Source organism: Rattus norvegicus, chromosome 11, assembly GCF_021556685.1.
Source record: "Rattus norvegicus strain SHRSP/BbbUtx chromosome 11, alternate assembly SHRSP_T2T, whole genome shotgun sequence".
Classification (NCBI taxonomy): Eukaryota; Metazoa; Chordata; class Mammalia; order Rodentia; family Muridae; genus Rattus; species Rattus norvegicus.
The window spans coordinates 1465520-1484410 of NC_141544.1; positions in this window are offsets into that span (position 1 = coordinate 1465520).

Here is an 18891-nt window from a genome sequence, read left to right on the forward strand (position 1 = left end):
ATGCAAGTTCTTTTCCTTTTATTGACCTTATATTTATAGTAATATTGCCCAAAATATAGTTCAATTATTTTTCATCTAATTTAACTTAGCTGTCATTTCTTGGGACAATCTCCATGACCTTATTTCTAAGACAGATTCTTCAATTATTGCATACAATCAACTCCAACACACTGATTATGCATTCATCTTTCTTTTTTCTTATATCGTAATGCAATTTTTATAAGAGAAAGCTCATAATACTTTTTATTCATTCCTAATCTATATCATCATTATGGAGCCTGGTACATTAATGGAGATTTATAATTTATTACATGATTCAGTAAGGTGTAAAAATAAACTTTATACTATTCTTTGTTTTAATGAACATGCATTCCATGCATTGGTTAAACCATCATGAATTATTTATGTGAGTTCTTCAATATATTACAATTCGATGACCTAGATGACATTGCCTAAATATTTTTATTTGTCAATGATAGTCTATTTCATGTTCAACAGCAATGCTTTGTTGACTGAGTAATTATCTCTGCTAGGAATAAATTTTCAGGAAAGAAAAAGATACCTAATTTTAATTGATAGCACCAATGTTAAAATGCCAGGTGCCAATCATTTGTGTTCCCACCTCTGAAAATACAAAGAGATGATCATTCCTACGGGCTTACTGGTCACGGAGTCAAATTTAATTTGTGAGTTCTTTCATTGAAAGATTAAAAACCAAGAGGACCCAAAACTGTGTTAACAAAGCTGAACATGTACCTCATCTCTCTCTCCCCATATCCCACCAGGAAATGGCTGGACTTCCAGGAGAGCTGACAAACTCAAGATCACAGGAGAGACTATCACTTTTCAGGGGGAACTGCCTAAATCCCTTAGAACCCAGGAACAGAGGAGCAGTCTGTTACAGGATACTTCTGGTTTCAATCTATTCCTTGTCAGTGAACATGATCCACAGCTCTTGGTACACAAGATCCTTCAGGAGAGAGCTAGTGTGCCTGGAGTCCTGACACATAGGTTACAGGAGGATCAATCCATTATCAGAGACAGTAAAACCAGCTAACCGCAGAGAAAATGAGATGGTGAGAGGGAAGTATAATAGCGTAAGCAATGAAAACCAAGGTTACATGACATCATCAGAACCCAGTTCTCACACCAACACAAGGCTAGGATACCCTCAACACAACAGAAAAGAAAAAGAAATGTTTGAACTTCAAATCACTTAACATGATTATGTTAAAGGATTTTAAAAAGGACATAAATAATTGTTTGAAGAAATACAGGACAACAGATGTAAAGAGATAGAAGCCCTAATAGAGGAAACACAAAAATCCCTTAAAGAATTACAGCAGACCATAAGGGGTCCATAGGCAAATGGATGAAACTGGAAAATATAATCCTGAGTAAAGTAACACAAACAAAAATAAACACGTATAGAATGCACTCACTTGTAAGTGGAAATTAGCCCAAGAGCTCAGAATATCCACAATAAACTCATATACACTTGAAGCTTAATAAGAAAGGACAAAGAGGGACTGCTTCAATCCCAATTAGAAGGGGGAAGAAAATTATCATGGGAGGCACATGGAGGAAGGACCGTGTGTGGGAGAGGGGAGTTAAATGGAAAAACAGGAAAGCAGGATAAGATGTGGGAAGAGACAGGAGAGAAGCACAGAGGACCAGGAGAATGAGTATAGAAAGAAGGAACAGTGGAGGATGGGGCTAACCTCTAGAATGTCCCAGATACTAAGTATCCAACAGGTTCTCTGGACCCAAGAGTGATGATGTTAGCCAACATCAACACCAACAGTGAAATTGAACCTGAAGACACCACCTGCAGTAGATAGATACACATAACCACGGTGTAAGGATGGGACCACTCACACATCTCTTATTAAATCAGAGTTATCCGAGTCTAGATGAAATGCAGGGTAAATATGGAGCAGAGGCTGTAAGAAAGGACATCCAGAGATCTGCAGACATCAAAATGTACACTGTTGGGGATGCTGAGATGCGCTTGCAAACAGGAGCCTGGTATGGCTGTCCTCTGAGAGGCTCTGCGAGAACCTGACTGATACAGATGCAGATATTCACAGCCAACCATTAAAATGAGCCTACAGATCCCAATGGACGATGTAGGGGAAGGGATGATGGAGTTGAAGGAGACTGTAATTAACAACAATATGAATTAACCAGAACCCCTCAGGGCTCCCATGGACCTAACCACCACCCATAGGATATACCTGGTCTGGTACCCTACATATGTAGCAGAGGACTGCCTCATCTCACATCAGTGGAAGGGGAAGCACGTGGTCCTTTGCATGCTTGATGTCCCAGAAAAGAGTGATTCTAGATGGGTGAGGAAAGAATGAGTTGGGCTTGCGAAGTCACCCTCTTAGAGACAAAGAGGAGGAATATGTGGAAGTGGGGTTTATGGAAAGGGGGTAATATTTGAAATATAAACAAATACAATCGTTAATGATACTACTAATAAAGGAGTGGTATTTTCCATACATTACTTTACTGCACAGGTTAGCTTGTAATATTTATTGTTGCCTAGATGCATATTTCTTCCTACAGTACCTGATATCTTGTTTCTCTGAGGAGTGTAGCCTTAGATCTTCCATCTTCCTCTTCATTCAAAGAAGGCATAACACTTAAGTCCTTTCTCCAAGCAAAGATGTTTGTAGATATGTCTGTAAACGGCAGTAGGCATTTTACAATCTAATGGGGGTCAATAAAAGAATTATTTAAAGCGAAGCTTGTAACACAAACAGTTTGTGTTCAATCAACTTACCAGTATTGAAGGCATTCCAGGACTTCTTGACAGGCAACTGCATATATGTGTATTCATCAAGACAAGAGACAGGAGCAGGGCACAGAACTGAACAAGAGTAATCAATGCGTGTGATCCACCATGTTGGAGCCAGGGTCTGAACTCAGGTCCCCTGCAAGGGCAGTAACGGTTCCCAACTACCAAGACACCTCTCCAGTAACACACAATCATTGTTTATACAACCCCCCAAACACAGCACCACTTGATGTGTGTGAACACGCATACTAGACATGCGGTGTGATTTATTTGTGTGAATGTTCAGTCAGTGTGATACAAACGCTCTTGTATTCATAAATTTTGGCATCCCGTTTTCACTTGGAGGTTCTCTTCATTCTCAGCTTTGGTGTTTACATACATCATCAAGAGAGGAACTGCCCTGTCAGCCTACCACCGCCTCCCCCACATTTGCAGCTATGCCTGCCTTTCTTCACTAAGTTAAACACCACTTCAGACTCTACTCTTTCAATTTGTTCAGTGTAGTAGACTCTCCAAAACCATAAAATGGAATCCCAGATGCAGAGGGAAGAAGTTTTGCTGTTTGTTACTTTGTTTGCTTTTAGTTGCTTTTTCCCACTTCCACTGGTTTGAACTTTTGTCCCATTCAGTGGCAGGTAGTTAATTCATCCAGCATTTTGAGAAGGGCTGTGGGTGGAGTGTGATAAAAGGAAAATTACTGGAGAGAACTCACTGGGATTTTTACGATTAATACAAAGTGTTTATTGACTTGATTTTTCAGTTACACAGAACCATGGACAGCACTGACTCGAACTCAAACTTCACATCTGACAATTTGCTCGAAGGAACTAAAAAACCTTAAAGACAAAATTGATCCAACAAAATAAGCCCTATGTTGTAATGATTGACCCTTTATAAAGAGAAACAGTAAACTTTTTTTTTAAAAAAATGATGATTTTGATGTTTTTGTTTAACAATTTCATATACTTATATAATGAGTTTTAGACCTTTCCTTTCTGTATTTCCCTTCCCTATTCCCATCCCTCATCCCCCTCCCTCATTCTCCCATACCATCCTTCAGTTCTCCCTTGCATCCTCCCTCATCATCCTCCGTCATCCCCTTGGTCAACCCCTTCTCTCACGCCATTCCCTTTCCAATTGACACCGATATTCTGAATAAGTCCCCCCTCCTATTTCATGTCTCCTTTCTGCGTGTAATCCCTAAGTTTAATTAATTACATGAGTACAGAGGTATTGGACAGAACAACTTATCTATGGGTACAGGAATGAAGAAGGGAGTGAAACAGAAATTTCTGGTTTCGTTGGAGACTCAGCTGTGTCATGGATGTTGTTTTGGAAACTGTCTTAGAGGAGGATGTTTTGCTGAGGACAAACACATGGTGTTTCTGGTCAATGCCTGGGAAAAGTGCATGTGATGTTTAGAAAGGGTATGAGTATAACCCTGGAAAACAGTGGACAACACCACGGCATTGGCTTGCCTTGCCACTCTTCGCTGATGCTCAATGGACTTTGATGACCCTAGTCTTCATGGACCATGCTGTGGCATTGGTTCACCTTTCCTTCCTCACTGACCATTGTTTGTCATGACTTTGAAGAGAAAATAGCTCCAGAGAACTTCTTGTGGTGACATTGCGGTGGCTTCTTGCTGCCTCCTGGAACCTAGGCCAATTGGAAGAGCTCAGCAATTTCTTCTGGGTTGAACTGTCCTTGGTGATTCATGAATGGTTTTTGCAAGTAGATCTCTGATTCACATCAACTGAACTGATATCCTGATGATGAAGATTGAAATCGCCCCAGAGAACTATTTCTAAGCAGGTCCACATCGTCCTTTGTTTGCCCTATTGTCCTTTCCTTTCCACTACCTCTGGTGGGTGGTGGGTTAGTGGAAGGTTAAAGGGTTTAAGAACTCTTAATAAAGTAGGTCTTGAAAAATCTAAGCCTGCAGGATAGAACCCTCCTCCAATAAATGTTGATTGCCAAGGGAGGGGAGGGTCTTTATGGCCTCTCCCATCTGTAATGAAGTGTTGAGGGGCCCAGTCTTTTGCCTGTGACCATAGCCGCCATCAGTTTAAGAGTTCAATGACTTGGTACAATCTAAAAGATATCCTTTTGCTGTCCACTTCCCCATCTTCTGGTTCTTACATTCCTTCTACCCACTCTTTCATGATGCTTTCTGAGCTGTGGAGGTGAAGACTTAGCTGTCCTATTTCCACCTGAACAGTCCAACACCACTGATTCCCAGCATTTTGTCCAGCTGTATGTCTCTGCCCATGGTAGTCAGAGGCTTCTTGTCTGATGAGAGATGAGTGCAATGCTGATCTGTAGATACAAATATGGACGTTTGGAAGGAAGTTCGATAATGTATTTAGCATTAGGTTCTTTCATAGGACCTATATTACCCTAACCATAGGTTCTTGACCACTTTACATAACCTGGTGTGTATTCTCTTGTGTGGAATATGCCTTGTATGGGATTGGAAATCCACAGGTTACTCCCATGATTGCAATGCCACTAAAAAATTAGGGGCACATCTTGCCTGACATTTTAGCTTGAATGGTTCACCCCCAAGTAAGGTTGTAGATGATTTTATCCCCTGGAAGCCTACAAAGCACTTTTTTGAACCATGAAGGCTATCTATTATAGAAGATGCTTCCACCTCAACTTCAGATTGACCCTTCTGTGACCTGTGACCAAAAGGATTCAGTGTCCTCAGCAATAGGGTCTTACCATCAAGTTCTGGAGGGCTACGAAGATCAATGGCAACAACCTGTAAAGTTGTGAGGGCTTTTGGGATCTCGCTGGTCAGCAACTTTCAGGAAGACATACCATATCTGGCACTGTGATTTTTGCTTAATTTTGGTTTTCTGTTGCTCTGATAAATACACTCACCAAAGCCAGCTTGGGAAGGGAAATCTTCATTTCATCCTATCTGTTCCAGCCCATCATCAAGGAAAACCAAGACAGGATTGTGAAACAGGAACTACAGAGATTGCTCACTGGCTTGCTTCTAAGCTCACATTCAACTACCTTTACAGAGTCCAGACCCACCCGCATAGGGCGGTGCTGCCCACAGTAGACCAGGCTCTCCAACATCAGTGAACAGTCAAGGAAATGCCACCTGGACATAGTCAAGGCCAATCTGATGGAGGAGGCTCCTCGAGGGAGGTTCTTTCCTCCAAGACTAGCCATCACAAGAAATCAATGAAAATAAAAAAAAGAAAAGAAATCAATAGCTTCAGGGGGAACATGGCTTATCCATGGAGGGTGCCTCTATTTGAACTCAACAGTTGATCTTTTAGATATATTCTGTAACACAACGTTTTATAACCCCTCTCACCAAACCCTGTTCTAACCTAATCACCTAAGGGGAGATGGAGTGGAAAGTAAGTTTTAAAAAATAATTGCAGCAGAAGGAGACACTTCTTGGAAGTAAAGCAAAAAAGAAGTATTTCTGTATCCTAGATGCTTTCCTCGCATCATCTGTGAAAAGATAATGAAAACCGTTACGTTCCAGGTACCATAATTTCCAATGTTACAAATCATATAAATAATCCTGCTTATCATTCATAAAACACATTGGCACTAATCGTTTTGATATATTTTTCTAACTCACTCCTAATTTAGATCTGATGGACTGGAATTGTTCGCCTGCTCATTTATACATGAGGGAAAGTGAGGATTAAAGTTCGAGCCAATTTCCCAATACTCTAAGCTAATAAATGGCAGAGTAAGACAGCCGCACTTTCTCTGGCTTCATGGCATGGCCTCGTGAGAAATGCAAGTCAGGATACCTTGGCAGGGAATTCCAAGGATCAGTACATGGCAGCTGAAAGTTGTCTTGGATGCAAGACTGGGAGTGAGGATCAAGTCAGCTCAGCCCCAGCTCAGGATTCCTGAAACAGAACACCAGAATATGTTAGAGAGCGAGGAGACTAAACTAAACATCTGGGAGTCCTCAGCAGATTGTACAGATCCAGGGCTGAGGGTTCATAAGTGTGTTGGTCTTTGTGGGGGTGGAAAGGAACACTTATTTAGATCCCCACCTACTACTATGTGCTACTACAGTGGAGGCAATGCCTTAAGTCCAAGGTTTTTTGTTTTGTTCCTGTGTGTGTGTGTGTGTGTGTGTGTGTGTGTGTGTGTGTGTGTGTGTGTGTGGACATACGTGCATGTGCAGTGTATAATGTAGGGACTAATCCATTTTCTCTTCTACCTTATTCATTGAAGCAGCATTTCTCAGTCAAACCCAGAGTTCACCAAAATGACTAGTCTAGACAGCTGTCTTGCCCTGCTGATCTGCCCTATCTCTACCTCCCTGGACTGGGATTCTATGTGGGCCACAAAGCCTACCCATCATTTACCTGAGACTTGTGAGCCATCTCCTCACCTGCTAAGGTTTAAGTCCTGGTGTTGGACACATCTCCTTTACTTTTGTTTTCTTCTTTTTTTTTTTTTTTTCGTCTTGGTCATAATATCAGAACCAGGTTAAGGTATGACTGGCTCACTCAAACAATCACTAAAATTCCTCCACACAAATGTGTTTTAATAAGGAGGAGGACCCTGCTGACTCTCTGTTCTGTAAAGTCTTACCTTAACAGATGAGTTAAAGGATGGGATTAACCTAGTGGGTGATTGTGGATGCTGTTGTTGATGTTGAGGGAGGCTGGCAAAAGAGGGGCCACAGCTGAGTCACTTATAATAACAGAGACAAAGCTGAGTGTGGTAGTGCATACCTATATTCTCAATACTCACGAAGATCACAAGTTCAAATCCAGCCTGGGCTACATAGTAAGTCCAAAGACAGCCTGAGCTACATCGTAAATCAAGGCCAGCCTGGGCTACAGAATAAGTCCAAAGACAGCCTGGGATACATCGTAAATCCAAGGACAACCTGGGCTACAGAGTAAGTCCATGGCCAGCCTGGGCTACATAGTAAGTCCAAGGCCAACCTGGGCTACATAGAAAGTCCAAGGTCCGCTTGGCCTACTTACATGACTCTTCTCCAAACAACAACAGGTTGTATTTTATTTCCTTTTTGGTTTCTGTCTCTCCTATTTCCTCTACGCTGATACCAGTGCTGTAGTTTGGCGGTGTGTGCGAGAAGTTTCATCATGTCTGATGGTCCGGGATCTCCCAAGCAGCACGGCAAACCAAACAGTGCAGCAAACAAGTCTGTTTCGATTTTTGAAGAAAAATATGACACATGGGAAGTGTTGTCTGAAGAAATGGCTCTAAGATGGGACAACGCCTCGGGAAGACTGGGCTTGGATCTTGTGCTAGTTTCCTCGTGATAAAAACAATGATGTTCTCAACCAGAGTCTGTGTTGGGAATACAATGCTGTGCTTCCATTTCAACACTGCACAATCCCCATATGGCAACCCTGGAAATCTTGTATGATATTAAAGAGATTATAGGAGAGACAAGTTGAGTATAAACACTGTCATTAAAAAGTGTTTAAATGATGAATAATTTTTTTTTTAATTTTTGTCTGTGGTACCAGCTTCAGTGTTCTGCATAAACTCTAAAACACGGCAATTTCTTTTTTTTTTTTAAATCGCCAAACAGAATGGATCTTATATTTTTCTATCTAGGTCTAATCGAGACGTTAAAATAAAATTCTTTGCTTTAAAAAAAAAAACAAATTCTGTTTCATTGGCTTTTTTTTGTTAATTTCTTATTTTTAGTGTTTTGTGTTTTGGGGTTCCTTTTAACAATTATTTTTTCATTGAATTAATTATTTTCTTATTTTCTAGTGTAGATAAAAATTTAGGTTGCTGGTCTTTGTTTCTAATGTAAGAATTAGTGTTGTAAATAAAGTTTCCTCTTAGCACCGTCATAGTTATGGCTCACATATTTTGATAGTATGTTTTCTATCATCTTCTTTTTTTCTTACTGTTACATAGTTTCATTATTTCTTGACATCTGTATTACTTGTGAATGTGTGATTTAATGTTTCTGGACTGGGAGACTCCTGTTGTCTCTCATTGAAGATGTCTATTTTAGTTTTGTTGTATTAGCAGAACACATCCCGAGGGGCTGGAGATGCAGCTCAGTGGACACAGTGCTCACTTGGTTCTCACACAGCTCTGGGCTCCACCTACAGCACCTCATCAGCCTGGTGTGGTGGACATGCCCATAGTCCCATTACCAGGAGGAGAACCAGGAGTTCAAAATCATCCTCGGGTGCATAGTGTGTTTGAGGCCAGCCTGGGCTACATAGAACTTGTGTAAACAAATATGTCCCACAAGACATCCTTTCTTAGGCATTTGCCACACTTTGTTCTGTGGTTTCTGAGTATCTGAAAAGTCCAGGGTACTTGAAGGAAAAGAACATCCTGGTGCTACTAGGGACTGTCAGTCAGAGAATTGGCTGGTGACGTCATCTCATCCCAGCTGGTTTTCCGCCTGCTTCTGTTGCTGATGGGCTGATGCGTGTCCACAGCTTTACTCATAATCACCCTCCTTCCTTTTAGCTGTACCCATTCTTGCTTCCTGCTGAGGCCGTGATGGAGTTAGTGACACAGAGAATTGTTGTCTCCTTCCAGCCCACTGATTCTCTCAACAGTAAGTTCTTTCGCTGTAGAAATAGTTTCTCTGTTGCCTACATTATCAAAAATAAATAGAACACTCTTTTCTGTTTTATTTTGACACTGGGTTTCATTATGTAGGTAGGGCTGTCCTGAAACTCACTGTATAAACCAGGTCGGCCTTGAACTCACAGAGATCAGCTTGCTTCTGAGTGCTGGGATTAAAGGGGCATACCTGGCTCCTTCTTTCTTTAATTTTTTTTAAAATTTATCTCTATGGTGTGTGTGTGTGTGTGTGTGTGTGTGTGTGTGTGTATGTGTGTGTATGTGTGTGTTTGTGTGTGTTTGTGTGTGTGTGTTTATGTGAGTGTGTGTGTGTGTGTTTGTGTTTGTGTTTGTGTGTGTGTATGTGTGTGGGTGTATGTGAGTGTGTGTGTGTGTTTGTGTGTGTATGTGTGTGTGTATGTGAGTGGGTGTGTCTGTGTCTCTGTGTGTGTGTGTATGTGATTGTGTGTGTGTCTGCTTTGACTAAAGAGTCCATCAGATCCTCTGCACCCTGGTCCTCTGCAAGAGCAACCAGTGTTCCTAAGCAGTGAGCCGTCTCCCAGCCCCTTCTGCCTGCTCTAATCTCCACTTCATTGTTCATCTTGCCCAGACATGTCTTTAATTCCTACTCTAAGTGTGTGTTTTAATTCAGTGAGTTCCTATTCGATTTTCTATTGTTTCTTCTATTACCTCACCAAGATGATGTGTATCCTTTCGTTTTGGAAGTTTCTCATTGACGACGCTTGAATCCTGGCTTTAAAATCCGTGCTGACGATTCTGACAAGGGTTTTCTCTTGGTGCCACCACCAGGGAACTGGTTTTTCTCCTCTGCTTTTCATTTAGGGGGATGGTCATGGTGTGACGTGATTTACATTTTGACATCATTTGTCTAAGATGTCAGCAGTCCTGACACTGTGGGTGCAGTGGCTGTTTATCCTTCATAAACTTTTGGTGGTGTTTTGGTTTTTCTGGATTTGCCTGATTGAATAAAAGGGATTATACCTCCAGTCCACACCTACAGGCATATCTTAGAGGGGTCAGGAAGAGTGGTTCTCAACCTTCCTAACGTAACTGTTGCAGTTTCCTCTCCAACCAGAATCGGCCAGTACAAAGAAAACACAACTCAATTAATATGAAAACAATCTAGAGTCTAGATTGGGCAGATCCACCCTACACTGTCGTATTCCTAGCTCCCAAATCCCTTATCCCTTGCACCTTTTATTTGCCTGGTCTCCAGCTTCTCCTTCTCCCATGACAACTCTCTCCTCACTTCTTTCCTTTTTTTTCCCGACTCCTCCCCCTTCTGACTCCCCCCTCCTGACTCCTCCCCCTCCTGACTCCTCCCCTCTCCTGACTCCTCCCCTCTCCTGACTCCTCCCCTCTCCTGACTCCTCCCCTCTCGCTCCTGACTCCTCCCTCTGCCCAAATCTCGAGCTCTTGCCTTTATTTTACTAATTCAGAGAGAACTCCAAGGCAGACCACAACATTTCCCCCTTTTTGTACAGTTAAAAAACCTTTTCCCTACACATATGTGAACTAAGTTTATTACCATTCTGCAATTTATAAAACCAACAATACACTCATCACCCAGTGCATCAATTTTGTTCATTAACCATGTCATCTATACTAAAAACTATACCTGACCATATCCTGGTTCTAGATCCTATGCCACCTGAAAACCACCCTAACAGATTTATCATCTTTCTCAATACTAAACCGTTTGGGTTGTCTATGAGACTACCAGTCTCCAACCACATCAGAAATCCAAGAATGATTAATATTACCTGAAAATATGGGAAGCACAAAGCATGGCTTCCAAGCTTAGCCAATTTATAGAGACTGCTGATCACCTGGACAGTCACCCTATTCCTTAATATGTCGGAGCATCAGTCTTCAGCCTTCTGGCCCAGGATCATCTGGCAGACTTTTGTAATGCAGATTTTCAAGGGCTGATCACCCTGCCTTGGCAGAGATTATCAGTCGACTCTTCTGCATAATTTGTCCTTTTCTGGACAGTGTTTTGTCTGTAGATGAATTGAAGCAATTTGCTCAGTGACTGTGTCACCACGATTTGAGCAACTCCATTGATGCTCAATTTCTTCTTTGAGTCTAAGGGGTCCTGTCAAGGGCAGACAGGTCTCTAGTCAAATGATCTAGACAAAGAAATGTCCATAAATGGGATATTCAGTGGACTTCTGACGTCCTTGAAGATTTCCTATCTACATAGGTGTTTCTGAACTGTTAAGCATAAACTACCGTTGGCCCTCTCTAATCGAAGTATTTCCAAAACCCATCTAAACTGACTCAGAATCATGACTTTGCAATCTGGTCTTTAGCTGTTTCTGGTTAATCAACTAAAAATAATGTATAATAGCAGTTATAGGACTGTGTCTAAGACTTGTATTCTTAGATGCATAGTGGAGGCACAATGCTAATGTTAAAGTAGCAATATTAATCTCAATTATAAATCAATAAGAAAGTATACCAATGAAAACCTCGCATTTGTGTATAATGCATTCTATACCAATGAAAAGATTGCAGCTTCAACTTTTATCAATTACAAACATTTCTATCAATGTAAGATATAGCTTTAAAATTTTGTTTAAGATTAAGTTTGCTAATCTATCCCTGTTTGTCTATTTCTCTAACTTCTATGTATTACTATATCACCCCCCTTTTTTTTTAAACTAAGAAGGATAAAAAAGAGGAAGGAAAGATAGCAATCCCTGAGTTTAAATTCTCTAGTTCCCCCTGCCCAAAGCTACATTTGTTACTATCCCTTAAAAGAAAATGTATCTATAGTTCTTAGAATAACCAGAACCATCCACCCCAACATAAGGAACTGGGAAGATAATCTTCCTCGTCTTCTTCCAGCTGAATTGAGGTGAAGAATTCCCTTCTGGGGCCCAAGGGGAATTAGGAAGAGTTGGCTTTGTTGGAGTAGATGTAGCTGGGATTTGCCTGCCAGTCACTCTGTGCTGAGAAAGTTCATCTCTTAGCTGACCTCTTAACTAAGACAGTCTGAAGGGCTGGATAAGTAAGATGGCCATTCTGGAAAAGTCCTGAAAGCAGGCCTTTAAATGAAGTAGCTTCAGTGTAATGGAGGGAGAATCAAACACGAAGTTGGACTGGAAGGTCCCCGAATCTCAGCATCCCAGAGTGTGTGTCATTTCAGGGCTGTCTTTCTCTTCTTTCCTCCTGCAGCACACAAAACTTTACAAGCATCATATAGTTCTGTAAGCACATCCACATGGAGTAAGCAGGGTGCACAGCTTAGTTAATAAAGATCAACAAAGAAAGGTGACTGCCTTTCTTCAGGTTAGTTGGATCATATAATCAAACCGTAACATAATTTTGTAATACATGCCATTTTACAGGATGCATGTAATAACAAGTTATGAGAAATTCGTACTCAAAATGTTACTGGCTGTTTATAGTCATTTAGTCTCAGCCAGTTCATACATGGAGACCTAAACATCCTCATATATACATCACCTATTTGTTGATTGTCATAGTCTCCCTTTTCTTCTGTGTTGCCGAGGACTTCAGGAGGTCTCCCCTTGTCATGTCTGATCTTTATCAGCTTGGAGGGAACCCACAGCTTTTCTCCTCCTGTACAAACATAGGCATAACCCCTTCCCCAGCATAACACATTTCCCATTTTCCATTCTGATGTCAGAATATCCTTAATATAAACAGGCTGGTTTAGTTCAGTAGTCTTTTCCACAATCCAATGTCTTTCAGTAGCTGTGCTGTTTTGTTCATCAGCATTTAAAAAATTTAAAGTTAATAAAGCAGTATGTAGCCTACCTCTGGGAGTTTTTGTTGCCCCTTTTTGCCTGTTAAGCATCTCCTTTAGACTTCGATTAGATCTCTCCACAATCGCTTGTCCTGTAGGATTGTGTGGTATACCTGTAACATGTTTTATACTATAATATTCAAAGAAGAGCTTAATCTTGTTAGAGATATATGCTGGACCATTGTCCGTTTTAATTTGTATGGGTATACCCATTATAGCCATAACTTCTAACACATGTGTAATTACAGAATCGGCCTTTTCTGACCCTAAGGCAATTGCCCATCGAAATCCTGAGTATGTATCTATAGTATGGTGTATGTATTTCAGCTTACCAAACTCTGTTTAATGGAGAACATCCATTTACCAAATTTCATTTCTTTGGGTGCCTTTAGGGTTTGTTCCTGTAGGCAATGGAGTTTGATTATATAACGAGCGAGTAGGACATTGCCTCACAATCTCCTTGGCTTGTTGCCAAGTGATAGAGAATTATTTCTTTAAGCCTTTGCTGTTAACATGGTGTTTTTTATGGAATTCTGAAGCCTCTAGTGCACTTCCTATCAGTAGCTGGTCAATTTCATTGTTACCTTGTGCCAGAGGGCCTGGCAGACTTGTATGGGATCTTATGTGTGTTATATATAGTGGGTAACTCCTATTTCTGATCTTTTGTTGTAGCTGAATAAATAGTTCTGTCAATTCAGAATAATCCTGAATAAGTTCTGCAGTCTCTATGTGCAAAGCAACCCTTTCTGCATATTGAGCGTCATTTACTATATTAAGAGGCTCTTGAAAATCTGACAGCATCATGAGTATTGCATACAATTCAGATTTTTGAACTGAGTTATAGGGACTCTCAGTCACATGGCTTACATTTTCTGATTTATTTATGTATTTATGTATGTATGTATGTATGTATGTATTTATTTATTTATTAATTTATTTATTTATTTATTTTTGGTTATATTTTCGGAGCTCAGTATCGAACCCAGGACCTTGCGCTTCCTAGGCAAGCGCTTTACCACTGAGCTAAATACCCCCTTTTCTGATTTATATCCTGCCTTTCCTGACTTTCTTGCATCAGTGTAAAATGTAGGGGCTCCAGATATTGGAATTCCCTTTATTATACGAGGGAGGATTCAGTTAGTACGTTTAATGAACTAAGTCGCTTGATTTTAGGGTATCTGTTGTTAATCTCTCCTAAGAACTTACTGCATGCTCTTTGGAAATGTTCAATTTGTAACCACAAAGACGCAATTTCTGTATTAGTAAAAGGTACCACAATTTCAGCCGGATCCATTCCAACTAATTGTCGATGTCTCAATTTTCCTTAAAGTATCAATTCAGAGACCTTCTCAATGTAGGTTTCCAGTTTCTTACTTTGATTATGTGCTAAAAATATCCATTCTAAGATATAATCTTCCCTCTGCATGAGAATTCCTGGAGGGGAATGAGTAGAGGGTAAGATGACTAATATGCAGGCTATCTTTGGATCAATACGATCTAGATGTGTGTCCCGAAATTTCCTTTATGCCAAAGCTAGCTCTTTCTCAGCCTCAGCTGACAGTTTCCTTGGGCTATTTAAATCTTTATTGCGTTGTAACGTTTGAAATAAATTGCTCAACTCTTGACTGGTCAAGCCAATCACAGGCCTCAACCAGTTAATATCTCCCAGTAGTTTCTGAAAAATCATTTAGTGTCCTTAATTGCTTTATTTGAATTGTACCTTTTGTGGCCTAATCCTTTGTAGACTTATTTTATACCCTGAATAATTAATAGAATCCCCTCTTTGTATTTTCTCAGAAGCGATTTGTAATCCCCAGCAAGGTAAGGTTTTTTTCACTTCATCACACATTCTTTCCAGGATATTTATATCTGAATCAGACAATAAAATGTCATCCATGTAATGATAAATAATAGACTGGGGAAATTGTTTGCGAATCATCTCCAATGACTGCTGTACAAAATATTGACACAAGGTAGGGCTATTCAACATTCCCTGTGGCAGGACTTTCCATTGATATCTTTTTATTGGGCGACCTCTATTGAGGTTAGGCACTGAAAAGGCAAACCTTTCCTTATTGCCTTCATGTAGAGGAATAGTGAAAAAACAATCATTTAAGTCAATCACTATAATAGGCCATTCCTTAGGCAACAAAGAAGGCAGTGGGATCCCAGGCTGCATGGAACCCATCAGCTGAATAATCTTATTAATTGCTCTGAGATCTGTCAACACCCTCCATTTGCCAGACCTTTTTTTAATGACAAATACTGGAGAATTCCAAGGGCTGGTGGACTCCTCTATATGCTGAGCCTCCAGCTGCTCCTGGACTAGCTGTTCTAATGCCTGTAGTTTGTCTTTTGTCATAGACCACTGATCAATCCAGATGGGTTGGTCAGTCAGCCACCTTAGTGGCAAGGCTGTTGTTGTCTGAACAGCCGTGGCTCCTTTGGGTAGCACTAAATTGTCAGCCTCTGCTGTATCTTGCTTATATTGGACCGTCTCTAACTGTCGTTGATAACATTCCCTGACTGATTTAAAGTTTTTATTAGGAGCCTGAATGAATTTCAGGGCCAGATCCTGAAACTGAGGGGATATTAATTTGAGTTTTCCACTGCTGTAGTAGGTCTCTTCCCCATAATTTAAAGGCTATATCAGCCACGTATGGCCTTAATTTTCCTACCTGACCTTCTGGTCCTATACATTTAAGCCACCTGGTGCTTTGTTTTATTTGGGATAAAGTGCCAACACCTTGAAGCTGCATATCCACTCCTTGAAGTGGCCAACTAGTGGGCCAAGATTTTGGAGAGATGATGGTTACATCTGCTCCAGTGTCAACCATTCCTTCAATCTCAATATTGTTTCCCAGTATTGTTCATTTTGACCTTTGGTCCTCTATAGACGTTTGCCAAAATATTCATTTTTCGCTCCCTTTGAGGCTTTTGGGATTGTCCATAGGACTTCCCTCAGCCTCCTCTGGTCCCAGAACATCTATTTTTGAAGTCATGCCATTTAATTGTTCTGAGGAAGAGAACTCTTCCTGCCTGGCATTGGGGCCTGCAAGAGGCCCCCCCTGGGAGTTTTATGGCAGGATGCGGCCCCATCTGTCTGTTATTGCTCTACATTCCTGAGTCGAATGTCCACCTCTGCCACATTTTTGACACATTCCAGGAGGCATAGTCCCCCTTTTGGTATTATTTTGGTTTTTCTTGCTGTAATATCAGAGATGACCCTGCTCACCACAATTAAAACATTTGAAATCTTGGGTCATCTCTAGCTGCCCAGTGGCAGCTTCTCCTATCACAGTCGTATCAGTAGAACAAGATCCAACAATAGCTGTATATCTAATCCACTCATCTATTGGTGCGGGCCTCACCTTCAGTGGTCTGATTACTTCCCTGCATTCGGTATTTGCATTTTCAAAGGCTTTAACTCAATTATCGCCTTTCTTGCTGCTGAATCTGATACACTCCTTTCCACAGCTGAGGTAAGACTTTGTAAAATGTCAGGGAAGGTTTCTTTGGGACCTTGTATGACTTGAGTGAATGTTTCAAGGCTTTTCCCTGATTCTGCGACTTTGTCCCAGGCCTTTAAGGCTGACAGTCGCCACCATTCCAGAGTTTCTTCATCATATACAGCCTGCACCTCTACTTCAGCAAAGCGGCCTTCACCAAGCAGTTGATCTGTGTAAATCTCTCTGCCCCTAGCTCTATTTTGTCATGCTATCTCCCTCACTTCTTCTCTCCACCACGAAATCCATTGTAAATTTTCAGCAGGCTCTAGAATTGCTCTTACCATATCTTTCCAGTCTTGGGGGATTACTCTATTTTTAAAAGCCCAAGAAAGCAAGAATTGTTTTACAAATGGTGAATGCATTCCAAAATTAGATACGCTTTCCTTAAATTTCCTTAATTCTAACACATCCATGGGTTGCCATTCAAATTCTTCATAACCCTGTGGATGATCATCGTTTGGAGGCTTTTTTTGTACACTAACTGGATAGACTAAAGTTTGTTTCCTAATAACCTTAGGTTGACTTTCCCTAATTTTATCTTCCGTCTCTACCTGAGTTTTTTCTTTAGTTGTAATTTTAAATTCCTCTCTTAAAGTCTGTACCCATGCTTCATATTTCTCCTTCTGTCTTCCCCCCTGTTCCTTGAGTTCCTGAATTCTCTGTTCAAGGCTTTGCTTCCACACTTTGAATTTTTCTTTATATTGTACTTCTAATAATTTGTTATCCATTATCTTTTGATTGATTAATTTTAAAAAGTAATTCTCCAAGTCTTGCTTCAAAACCGCATTACTTTCTCTCTGCTGTTCAGTATGACTTGTGAGCTGTAGTATGTTCTGTTCTAACATCCTTTCTAGTTCCTGTCTAACACTTTTATTTTCATTTTTCTGTCTCTTCTTCTGATCTATAATTTCCTGTGTCTTCAATTCTAGTGTTCCTTCTAGGCTACATTGCCAAGATTTAATTTTCTCTTTCTGTTGTTCATGTTGTTCCATAATTACCTGTTTCTTCTCTTCTAAGCCCTGCTTCCATAATTTTAGCTTCTATTTATGTTGTAATCCTGATATTGCATCCTCTGCCTTATTTTGATTTGCTTGTTTTAGTAAGTTATCCTCTAGACTTTGTTTCCAGATTCTATCTCTATTTCCCTGCTGTTCAATTTGATCTTTGAGTTGTCGAATTCTTTTTTCTAGTGTCTCTTCTAGCTCCTGTTGCCAAAACTTAAGCTTATCTCTCTGTTGTTCAGAGTCATCTATATATCTGAGAAATTTCTGTTCTAGCATTACTTGTAATTTCTTTCCTAAGGCTAGAAATTTGCAATTTAGGGCCCTGTCTTTTGAGAAGATATAGTAAGTCAGAAGAATGAATATTGCAATACCGGTAAATGATAAAGTGTCTTTTTCCTCAAAATTCACAACTGGCAGACCATTCAAAATATCATTCCATAAGGCCCAAAGATATTCATTGTGTTTCTCATCTTTAAGTATCAAAAAGTTATATATCTCTCTTACATCAAAGTAGTATCTGATCCGAAGCCGTTTGTACCTTTTTCTCTCTCTGCTTCAAAACACGTGCTGTCCTCTCGATTCTTCATAGACCCCTCAGACCCAGTCTTCAACTTCTAATCCACCAGTACTCCTGCCTAGATCTCTATAAGAGCCCTATTCTGGGGGTGAGAGGGAAGTAAACTTTTATCTCACGTTAGTTGAGTTCTAATGGATACGTTGGGCGCCAGTTGTTGCAGTTTCCTCTCCAACACGAATCGGCCCGTACAAAGAAAACGCAACTCAGTTAATGTGAAAACAATCCAGCGTCTAGATTTGGCAGATCCACCCTACACTGTCCTATTCCTAGCTCCCAAATCCCTCATCCCTTGCACCTTTTATTTGCCAGGTCTCCAGCTTCTCCTTATCCCATGACGACTCTCTCCTTGCTTCTTTCCTTTTCCTCCCCTGACTCCTCTAACTTTTTCTCAGTTCCCCATCATGTCTGTAAACTCTCGCTCTCCCACCTATATTCCTCCTCTCCCAACACTCTCAACTGTCCAATCCTCTCCCCCCTCCTCAGGTTCTACTGGCTCAACTGTCACCAACTGTCGTCTCTCACCCTATTCTCTGAACCTCTTTCCGTCTCGCTCCCGACTCCTCCATCTGCCCAAATCTCACACTCTTGCCTTTATTTTACAAATTCAAAGAGAAATCCAAGGC